The sequence below is a fragment of the Procambarus clarkii genome, chromosome 23, assembly GCF_040958095.1.
Source record: "Procambarus clarkii isolate CNS0578487 chromosome 23, FALCON_Pclarkii_2.0, whole genome shotgun sequence".
Classification (NCBI taxonomy): Eukaryota; Metazoa; Arthropoda; class Malacostraca; order Decapoda; family Cambaridae; genus Procambarus; species Procambarus clarkii.
In genome coordinates this window covers 18,174,168-18,184,844 of record NC_091172.1, presented here as the reverse complement: position 1 = coordinate 18,184,844, position 10,677 = coordinate 18,174,168, and positions in this window count along the sequence as shown.

Below are 10,677 nucleotides of genomic sequence, written 5' to 3'. Positions count from 1 at the left end.
GAATGTGTTAGTAAAAAAAAAGGGAGAAGGGGGGGGGAGGGACAAAACAGAAGGTATGAGAAAGACGGAATGGAAGAATGAGAAAAGGGAGAGATGAGGAAAGGTGTGTGAGAATGACACATTACCCAGGTATAATGAGTAGTACCCCCAGGGGGCCACGTCAGTGTCGGGGGGAGATTCACTTGATGCTATTTGTCATTGTTGTGTGTGTGTGTGTGTGTGTGTGTGTGTGTGTGTGTGTGTGTGTGTGTGTGTGTGTGTGTGTGTGTGTGTGTGTGTGTGTGTGTGTCTGCATCTGTCTCCGGTAATCAAACGAGACAGAATGAGAGAGAAAATAGTAGGCCTATATAGAAGATATATATGTACGTAGGTAACAAATATTAGTAATGTATAGCGATAAATAAATCATTTAACATATGGAAACTTCGCATATGCCAAGTCATGTGTGAAATGAACCACTTTTTTACAACTTCACTCAAACACGCTATAGTACTTTGACCAATATATATATATATATATATATATATATATATATATATATATATATATATATATATATATATATATATATATATATATATATATTTTTCTTCTAGACCATACATCAATTTAAACACGCTAACCAACAAATTATAGTTTCCTGAAGCTGTTAGTGAAGAAACATGAGAAAAAAATATTAAACCTCTAATTTACTTAATTTTCCTAGACCATTACTCTAATTTTTTTTAACTAATTATGAAGATGCATAATTAATAAATTAACCCTCCTGCCGCCATTGCTCGTTTACTTGTTTATGTTGATAAATAAAGCAGCTACCTAAGTGGCTGGTTCATTAACCTCGGCACGAGTGGTAATGGTCCTCTTGAGTAATTATGTTGGTTGATTAGTGGCGTTGCAGAGCGGGGAGGGGTCAGTTACAGGTGCTGGGAGATGGTATGGTTGTAAAGTTACAGTACTCTCTCTCTCTCTCTCTCTCTCTCTCTCTCTCTCTCTCTCTCTCTCTCTCTCTCTCGCTCTCTCTCTCTCTCTCTCTCGCTCTCTCTCTCTCTCTTCCATCCATTCCATCTCCCTTTAGCATAAAAGCGTCTCTTCCGTTACATTTCTGCACCTCATCTTTCCTACCCAGTGACATAATTCTACCTCATTCCTCTTGCCTTCCCACCTCCCCCCTTCCCCTCTCTTACGTACTCCCTCTTCCTTGCTTATCCCATCCCCTCCTCTTTCCCCCCCCCCTCCCTTCTCTCCCCTTCCCCCACGCTATTCCTCCTCCCTCAGAGTTCCCACCCCTCCCCCCACACCATTCCCTCTTCCCCTAACCCCAACCATATTTCCCTTCCCCCCATTAAGCTTTTCCTTACCATTACTTTCTTCCCCAAACATTCTCCCTTATTATCCCATTACCCTCCCTCTATCACTTCTCCCCCCCCCCACCCCCTCCTTTCCCAATTTCCACTATCCAAACTATTTCCCTTGTCCCCAAACTCCTTTGTTCCATCTACTTCATCCCATTCTTCATTTCTTTTCTCCATCACTCCTTCTCTTTACCTCCCTCCCATCTGTTCCCTTTCCTGTTCAGAACTGATCCCACCTCCCTTCCCCCCCCTTCCTCCTACACCTGAGCTGTGACGTCACGAGCAGGTGTAATGTGGGAGGGTAGAGTCCCTTCCCTCCCCTTCCCTCTTACCTATATTATCGCCCTTTCCCATTGTTCCTGCCCCTTTAATCTGAATTTTGATTGACTTGATTTTTTTGTTTACTGTTTTTATTATAAAGAAATTTTTCTGTTGACCTTTTTTTTTAAATTTAGCTGCGACCTTGTTCTTTACTTTATTGTCGACTTCCTTAATTTCCTCTCTTCACACTGGTTCGTCTTCCTCCTTCTCGTTATTCTCCTCCTCCTTATTTCTCTCCCTTCTTCTTCTCCTTCTTTCTCGTCCTGCTCTTCCTTGTCTCTCCTCTGGTCTCAGTAATGTCTTCTGGACATTACTCTATATGTGATTGATTGATAGATTGATAAAGATTAAGCCACCTAAAAGGTGGCACAGGCATGAATAGCCCGTAAGTGGCGGCCCTTTTGAGCCATTACCAGTATCAAGAGCTGATACTGGAGATCTGTGGAGGTGCGACTGCACCCTGCGTGCCGGGAGATGTCTCCCGTGTCTATATGTGCTTCCTAAACATTATTTAAAGTCTTCCTCTGTTGCTTCTCCTCCAGTCTCCCTCTCTTTGTGTTCTCCTTCTTCCTCACTCCTCCTCCTCCTACGTCCACTATTCCTACTCCACGTACAATTCACTACTTGTTTCTTGCCTCTCTTTCTCCCTCTTCATTTTCCTTCGTTCTCATCACTCTCCTTCAATTCCACTTCTTACAAATAACCTCAGTTCTCATAGTCTCCTTCTCATCTTCCCTCATATTTTGTTTCTTTCTAATCTTACTCATTTTCATCCAATATTTCCTAATCCTGGCAATTCACCTCTTCTTTTTTACCAAATTATTCCACCAAAATTTTGTGTTTATTTCTAATTCTCCTAATTCTAATGTGCTCCTTATAGTCCTCTTCTTCCTTTCTCCTGAGACAAGGCGACTGTGGCTTACGCCTCCCAAGCTTCTCCTTCCTCTGATGGCAGAGAGAGAGAGAGAGAGAGAGAGAGAGAGAGAGAGAGAGAGAGAGAGAGAGAGACAGAGAGAGAGAGAGAGAGAGAGAGAGAGAGAGAGAGACTGATAGTTTCCCAGTAAATAGGAAATAGGTATCATGGTGTTTAGCACCTGTTTTGGGATGCATCCTGGTCAATAGCCTGTCTAGTAGTTAAACATACACACACACACACACACACACACACACACACACACACACACACACACACACACACACACACACACACACACACACACACACAGGTGTATGGGGGGGGGCGTGGTAGCTGAGTGGACAGTGCGCAGGATTCGTAATTCTGTGGCCCCGGATTCGATTCCCGGACCAGGTAGAAACAAATTGCCAAAGTTTCTTTCACCCTGATCTGTTACCTAGCAGTAAATAGGTACCTGGGAGTTAGACAGCTGTTACGGAGCTGCTTCCTGTGTGTGTGAGTGTATGTGGGAAAAAAATTGTTAGTAGTTAGTACCAGTTGATTGACTTTTGAGAGCCGGGCCGAAAGAGCAGAGCTCAACCACTGCAAGCACAACTAGGTGAATACAACTAGGTGAATACACACACCCTCACACATGCAAAAATTGATGCAAAATTGATATCATTCAATTGATATCAAAATTGATGCAAAAATTATGAGGAGGATTGAAACAGAGGATGATAGTAGGAGGCTACAAGATGACCTAGACAGACGGAGTGAATGGTCCAACAAATGGCTGTTGAAGTTCAACCCGAGTAAATGCAAAGTAATGAAACTAGGCAGTGGAAACAGGAGGCCAGACACAGGATACAGTATAGGAGATGAAGTACTTAATGAAACGGACAGAGAGAAAGATCTAGGAGTTGATATCACACCAAACCTGTCTCCTGAAGCCCACATAAAAAGAATAACGTCTGCGGCATATGCGAGGCTGGCTAACATCAGAACAGCTTTCAGGAACCTGTGTAAGGAATCATTCAGAATCTTGTACACCACATATGTAAGACCAATCCTGGAGTATGCGGCCCCAGCATGGAGCCCGTACCTTGTCAAGCACAAGACGAAGCTGGAAAAGTCCAAAGGTATACCACTAGACTAGTCCCAGAACTAAGAGGCATGAGTTACGAGGAAAGGCTGCGGGAAATGCACGTTACGACACTGGAAGACAGAAGAGTTAGGGGAGACATGATCACAACCTACAAAATCCTTAGGGGAATCGACCGGGTAAACAAGGATAAACTATTCAACATTGGTGGGACGCGAACAAGGGGACACAGGTGGAAACTGAGTACCCACATGAGCCACAGAGACGTTAGAAGGAACTTTTTCAGTGTCAGAGTAGTTAACGGATGGAATGCACTAGGCAGTGATGTGGTGGAGGCTGACTCCATACACAGTTTTAAATGTAGATATGATAGAGCCCAGTAGGCTCAGGAATCTGTACACCAGTTGATTGACAGTTGAGAGGCGGGACCAAAGAGCCAAAGCTCAACCCCCGCAAGCACAAATAGGTGAGTACACACACACACAGGCACGCACATTTACTGCACGCACGTCCCCTCTTCCGGCCAGTCACCTGCGCAACAGGGAAACGGTCGCTGTAATTGCCCATTTTGCACCGGTAATAGAGAGGTAATTATTACTCAGACTGGGTCCACTTACACCAGGTAAACTAAGTTTCCCGAATAGGGGAAATGGGTAGGGTAGGGTGATGGGACGAGGGTAAGCAGAGAGGGGCAGAGTCTGGGGAAAGACAATATATTTTTTTGTAGGAGGGGGGGGGGGGGAGGGACTTGGGTAATTACATTATCTCCTGGAAACAAATAAGTGAGGAACTAGAACTCTGCAATAATTTGAAATTTAACTAATGAAAAATAATGATCCCTTTTTTTTACTACAAATAAGTAGTAAATACCTCTGTAGTATACCTCTGAACGCTATGGTTTCTGTTGCTAGAAGCCACAGTCCTCTCGGCCACAGCTGCTGGTTCCCAGGTCATTACACAGAGCCGTGTGTCGTATAGTATGATATACGAGTTTAATTTACATAAATCAATTAAAATTCCCAGCCAGGTGTTGCTTAAAGATCTGTACTGAATTAGCACCTGCAACACCACTGCCCAATTTATTCCGATGGATTGTTGCTCAGTAGACAATCCGTGTTGAATTGTTAATCTAGCATCTGAGCAGTGGGTCGTAGCGAAAGTTATCATGGAAATGAATCCTAGTATCATAGTATACTAGTTTCCTAGTATTCTTGACTAACCACTTCAGGTCGGCGTCCGACCTGAATGAAGCGTCGCTCTACCGTCCAGCCCAAGTGGTTTCAATCCCCGATCTTCCAAGTGGTTGGGTACCATTACACCCCCCCCTCCCCCCCCGTCCCATCCCAAATTCTTATCCTGACCCTTTCCAAGCGCTATATAGTCGTAATGGCATGGCGCTTTCTGCTCTTAATTCCCTTACCTTCCCAGTATTCTTGTATCTTATTATCGTAGTGCCGTTGTAGTAGAGGAATAGATCAATGGTACAGAATTTCCTTACCTTCTTCAAACATTCATTCTTGTAGGAATGAAGGATAAAGATCCGCTTCATGACGAATACCTGAGATGTGTGCTACAAGGGGCACATCTGTTCACATCTCAAGGCTATTACCTTGAGTTGAAAAGCTGTGGGTCAGCTTATCAAACTGTGGCTTGGAGTCAGTTCCTAACCGCCTTGGCTAATCACCGTAATAATGATTGCCTTAAACACGGGTGGCCTGGTTTCGCCTACTATGGGGCTGCTGCTAAATCACAGACACTCGTTAAGCAAGAATGCTTCACTCCCATTGGTTCAGACACCTCGGGTGCTTAAACCGAAACACGGGATTACCTGCCACCCGTCCTCCAAACAAAGATCCAAGTGATTCCATCCACCCGCCAAACCCCCTGTTTATGAATGAAAAGCGGTTTACACACGACTCACAACTGCTGACGTTCGAACATATCCGGAACAAGTGCTTCACTGACGAATTTTGTTCGAATCACAACGCTATAAATGCTTCACCCACGTACTACAAATACAAATAATCGCCAACAGAACCTAAACACCTAACCTAACCAATGCCTATATTTGCACAATATACTAATATATAAAAATATTAATTAATATTTGAGAACATTCCTAATTTGAATAAATAGCATGTTAAAATTTATGAATGTGTCTTTGGGGTCGACCGCTGGATGGAAATAACATAGACTGAGGACAGGTTGGAATGATATTTACTTTATAGTCCGGAAAAAATAAAGATGAAAGTCAAACTTAAATATTCCTAGGTCTAGTATAGCACATATATGTACTATATTAGGCCTCAGCGTGTATTAGGCTTAGGATGGTTAGGTTAGGTTAGGTTTTATTATCAATATAAATAAAAAAAGTTTTTTCCAGTTTGTCCAAAGTCAATATTATCAAATTCTACTTTCTAATTGTACATTTAGACATTGTACATCTAAGTGTCCATACTAAGCAGGAGGATGGGCGTTTTAGTCTACTCACGTTAAGTCTTAAACTAGTCTTGTAGTATATCTTCCAAGGCCAAACAGATGAGACCCCTTCAACACCGCACAAGATTATTGATCTTAAACACATGTTATTCTTGGCTGTGTGCAATACACTTGGCTTCAACTATGATGCAACAGTGGCCAGTTGCCTCGGAAGTGTGTAGCGGGACTCCGAGCAACTGTCCCGTTATGAGTGTGTGTACTCATCTAGTTGTATTCACCTAGTTATGCTTGCGGGGGTTGAGCTCTGGCTCTTTGGACCCGCCTCTCTAATGTCAATGAATCAATTTATTATATTTTTCCACCCCCGCCCCCCCCCCAGGAAGTAGCTCGTAGCAGCTGTCTAACTAACAGTTACTTATTTACTGCTAGGTGAGCAGGAGCATCTGGGTGAAAGAAACTCTGCCCATTTATTTCTGCCTCTGCCGGGGATTGATCCCCGGACCCTAGGACTACGAATCCCGAGCGCTGTCCACTCAGCCGTCAGACCCTCAAAAAAATCCTCCTCATAATTTTTACATCATCAGTAAACAATGAGAGAACGAGTCTATTCCCTCTGAGAGATCATTTACATATATCAGAAACAGTATACGTCCAAGGGCTGACCCCTGCGGGACTCCACTGGTGACGCCTCGCCAATCTGAGACCTCACTCTCACAGTGACTCGCTGTCTTCTGTTACTTAGGTACTCCGAGATCCAATGGAGTACCTTTCCTTTCACTCCTGCCTACATCTCCAGATTTTGCACTAGTCTCTTATGTGGTACTGTGTCAAAGGCTGTTTGGCAATCCAAAAATATGCAGTCTGCCCACCCCTATCTTCCTAGCCAGACTTTTGTTGCCTGGTCGTATAATCCTGTGAGGCAGGACTTGTCATCCCTGAACCCATGTTGATGCTGTGTTACAAAGATCTTTCGCTCCAGATGTTCCACTAGCTTTTTTCGCACAATCTTCTCCATCAGCTTGCTTGGTATGCAGGTTAGGGACACTGGCCTGTAGTTCAGTGCCTCCTCTTTATCCCCCTTCTTGTATATCGAGACTACATTATCCGCTTTCCAAATTCTTGGCAATTCCCCTGTTGTCAGTGATTTGTTATACACTATGGAGAGTGGTAGGAACAGTGCTTCTGCTCCTTCCTTTAGTATCCAAGGGGAGATTTCATCTGGGCCTATAGCCTTTGTCACATCCAACTCTAGTAAACACTTCCTTATTTCCCCTCTGGTAATCCCGAGCTCCTCCAGTAGTGGCTAGTTAACTATTCCCTTTCTTATCACTGGAACTTCTCCTTACTCTAATGTGAAGACCAGAGTGTATGTGTGTGTATTCACCTAGTTGTATTTACCTAGTTGGGCTTGCGAGGGTTGATCTTTTCTCATTCGGCCCGCCTCTCAACTCTCAATCAACTGTTACTAACTACTAACTCCCCCCTTCCCCAGGAAGCAGCCCGTAACAGCTGGCTAACTCCCAGGTACCTATTTACTGCTAGGTAACAGGGGCATTCATGGTGAAAGAAACTTTGCCCATTTGTTTCTGCCTGGACCGGGAATCGAACCCGGGTCACATAATTACGAGTCCTGCACGCTGTTCACTCAGCTACCAGACCACAGTGTGTACTCACCTATTTGTACTTGCGGGGGTTGAGCTCTGGCTCTTTGGTCCCGCCTCTCAACTGTCAATCAACTGGTGTACAGATTACTGAGCCTATTGGGCTCTATCATATCTACATTTGAAACTGTGTATGGAGTCAGCCTCCACCACATCACTTCCTAATGCATTCCATTTGTCAACCACTCTGTCACTAAAAAAGTTCTTTCTAATATCTCTGTGGCTCATTTGGGCACTCAATTTCCACCCCTGTGTCCCCTGGGGCGTGTACCACTTGGGTTAAATAGCATGTCCACATCTACCCTATCAATTCCTTTGAGAATCTTGTATGTGGTGATCATATCCCCCCTAACTCATCTGTCTTCCAGCGACGTGAGGTTTAACTCCCCTAGTCTCTCCTCGAAGCTCATACCTCTCAGCTCTGGTACTAGTCTGGTGGCAAACCTTTGAACCTTCTCCAGTTTAGTCTTATGCTTGACTAGATATGGACTCCATGCTGGAGCCGCATACTCCAGGATTGGCCTGACATATGTGGTATACAAAGTTATATTTCTGTGTGTGTGTGTGTGTGTGTGTGTGTGTGTGTGTGTGTGTGTGTGTGTGTGTGTGTGTGTGTGTGTGTGTGTGTGTGTGTGTGTGTGTGTGTGTGTGTGTGTGTGTGTGTGTGTGTGTGTGTGTGTGTGTGTGTGTGTGTGTGTATGTGTGTGTGTGTGTGTGTGTGTGTGTGTGTGTGTGTGTGTGTGTGTGTGTGTGTGTGTGTGTGTGTGTGTGTGTGTGTGTGTGTGTGTGTGTGTGTGTGCGCGCGCGCGTGTGTGTACTCACCTAATTGTGAGTACACACACGCGCGCGCGCACACACACATTTTGTGTATGTGTGTGTGTTCCTGTTGTATTTATTCATTTTGATCACTTCTTATCTCTCCAGAGATGTCTCACCACCCACGAAAACCCATAATAAGGTAGTGTGTGGATGTATGTGGGTCACGTGTGTGATACGGTGAGTGTATGGGAGCCGGGTGTGTCGTACGTTGCATGTAGAAGAGCCAGTGGATGGATAGGAAACATATAGATTTAAGTGGATAGATGCATGAGCAATCTCATAAGGCTAGGAGATGGGGGAAACTGAGACCAGCCATGACACTCAAATGGACGAATCTTATTCAGACTTTGCTTAAAACAGACGACAACTAGCCTCCTAGTCTTTAATTTCCTCAAACACAGCCATCAACAGACACTCAACTGACCGGGCGTACACATTCCTTTGGTCTTTTATAACAAGCTAAAACACCTTATTTTTTTAGCTTGCATTATGCATAGAAAACGAGGATGACTGAAATTCGTGTGAGTAAACCGGGTTACAGTTGGTGTGTTCTAAATCTTTATGTAAGCAGATGCCAGTGGGGCAGCTGCATGGGGGTATGGTAATCCCTACGGTGTGGCCAGGGTCACACGAGATGAAAAGGCAGGAGGGTGGCCAAGGTATGTGTGAACCCTTGTTGTTAGCTCCCTGTCCTCCAGTTTGGTGTAGTTGCCTGGAAACCACGCAGTGTGGGGGAAGAATGGGGGCTGGTCACTGGTGATTCGTCGTGTGGTCAGTCTTTGAGAGAGAGAGAGAGAGAGAGAGAGAGAGAGAGAGAGAGAGAGAGAGAGAGAGAGAGAGAGAGGAGAGAGAGAGAGAGAGAGAGAGAGAGAGAGAGAGAGAGAGAGAGAGAGAGAGAGAGAGAGAGAGAGAGAGAGAGAGAGAGAGAGAGAGAGAGAGAGAGAGAGAGAGAGAGAGAGAGAGAGAGAGAGAGAGAGAGAGATGATACATTCTAACAATATTACTTAAACTCGAACTTAAGTCATATATTACTTGAGGACTCGAACACTGACCCCGGGCCAGACGTAAAATACAGCTTGCTCAGGCTATTGGTTGATAGCTGGGTAATTTAAGTGAGTCAACAAGAATACAGGTGTTGGTATGAGTGATGAAGCGCTTCACGTTCTTATTGTGAAGGAAGGAAGGAAGGAAGGAAGGAAGGAAGGAAGGAAGGAAGGAAGGAAGGAAGGAAGGAAGGAAGGAAGGAAGGAAGGAAGGAAGGAAGGAAGGAAGGAAGGAAGGAAGGAAGGAAGGAAGGAAGGAAGGAAGGAAGGAAGAAAGGAAGGAAGGAAGACCAGTGCCTCTGCTATCGGAAAACCATGGAGTTAATGGCCCGAACATCTTTGAAAAAAATGGGTTTTCTAGCTCAAACAAAATAAATTCTATAATTCTGTTACTGCAACTACTGTTGTTGCTGCTACTGCAACTACTGTTGTTGCTGCTACTGCAACTACTGTTGTTGCTGCTACTGCAACTACTGTTGTTGCTGCTACTGCAACTACTGTTGTTGCTGCTACTGCAACTACTGTTGTTGTTGCTACTGCAACTACTGTTGTTGCTGCTACTGCAACTACTGTTGCTGGCAACGATAGACAAATAACCTTTGCCTATCGTTCTACTACTGCTACTAGTTGGTTGTAGGTTGTAGTTGTTCTACAACTTCAACCTTTGTTGCACACCTGCACTCTCTTCGGCAGCAGGTATGTAATGGACTCCCAGTGTGCAGCTTGTGGTGGTGGCGGGTCCCGGACATGATACTCACAGCACCTGTGATGCTCAACATGAGAAGTCCTGGAGGCGGCGGCTGGAACGCGGCGGCCCTCTGCTGGAACTCTATAGTCTGGAAGACACGGGAGAAGCGTGTCATGTGGGAGTCGCGTGCCTGTGTTGTGGTCTTACTGTGGGAGGTTGGTTGTTGGGGGGTTGAGGTGGTGTGTGTTGGTGGTGGTGTCTTGGTGGTGGTGTGTGTTGGTGGTGGTGTGTGATGTGTGTTGGTGGTGGTGTGTGGTGGAAGAAGACAGCCTTTTGCTGTCCTCCTCTGTCTTA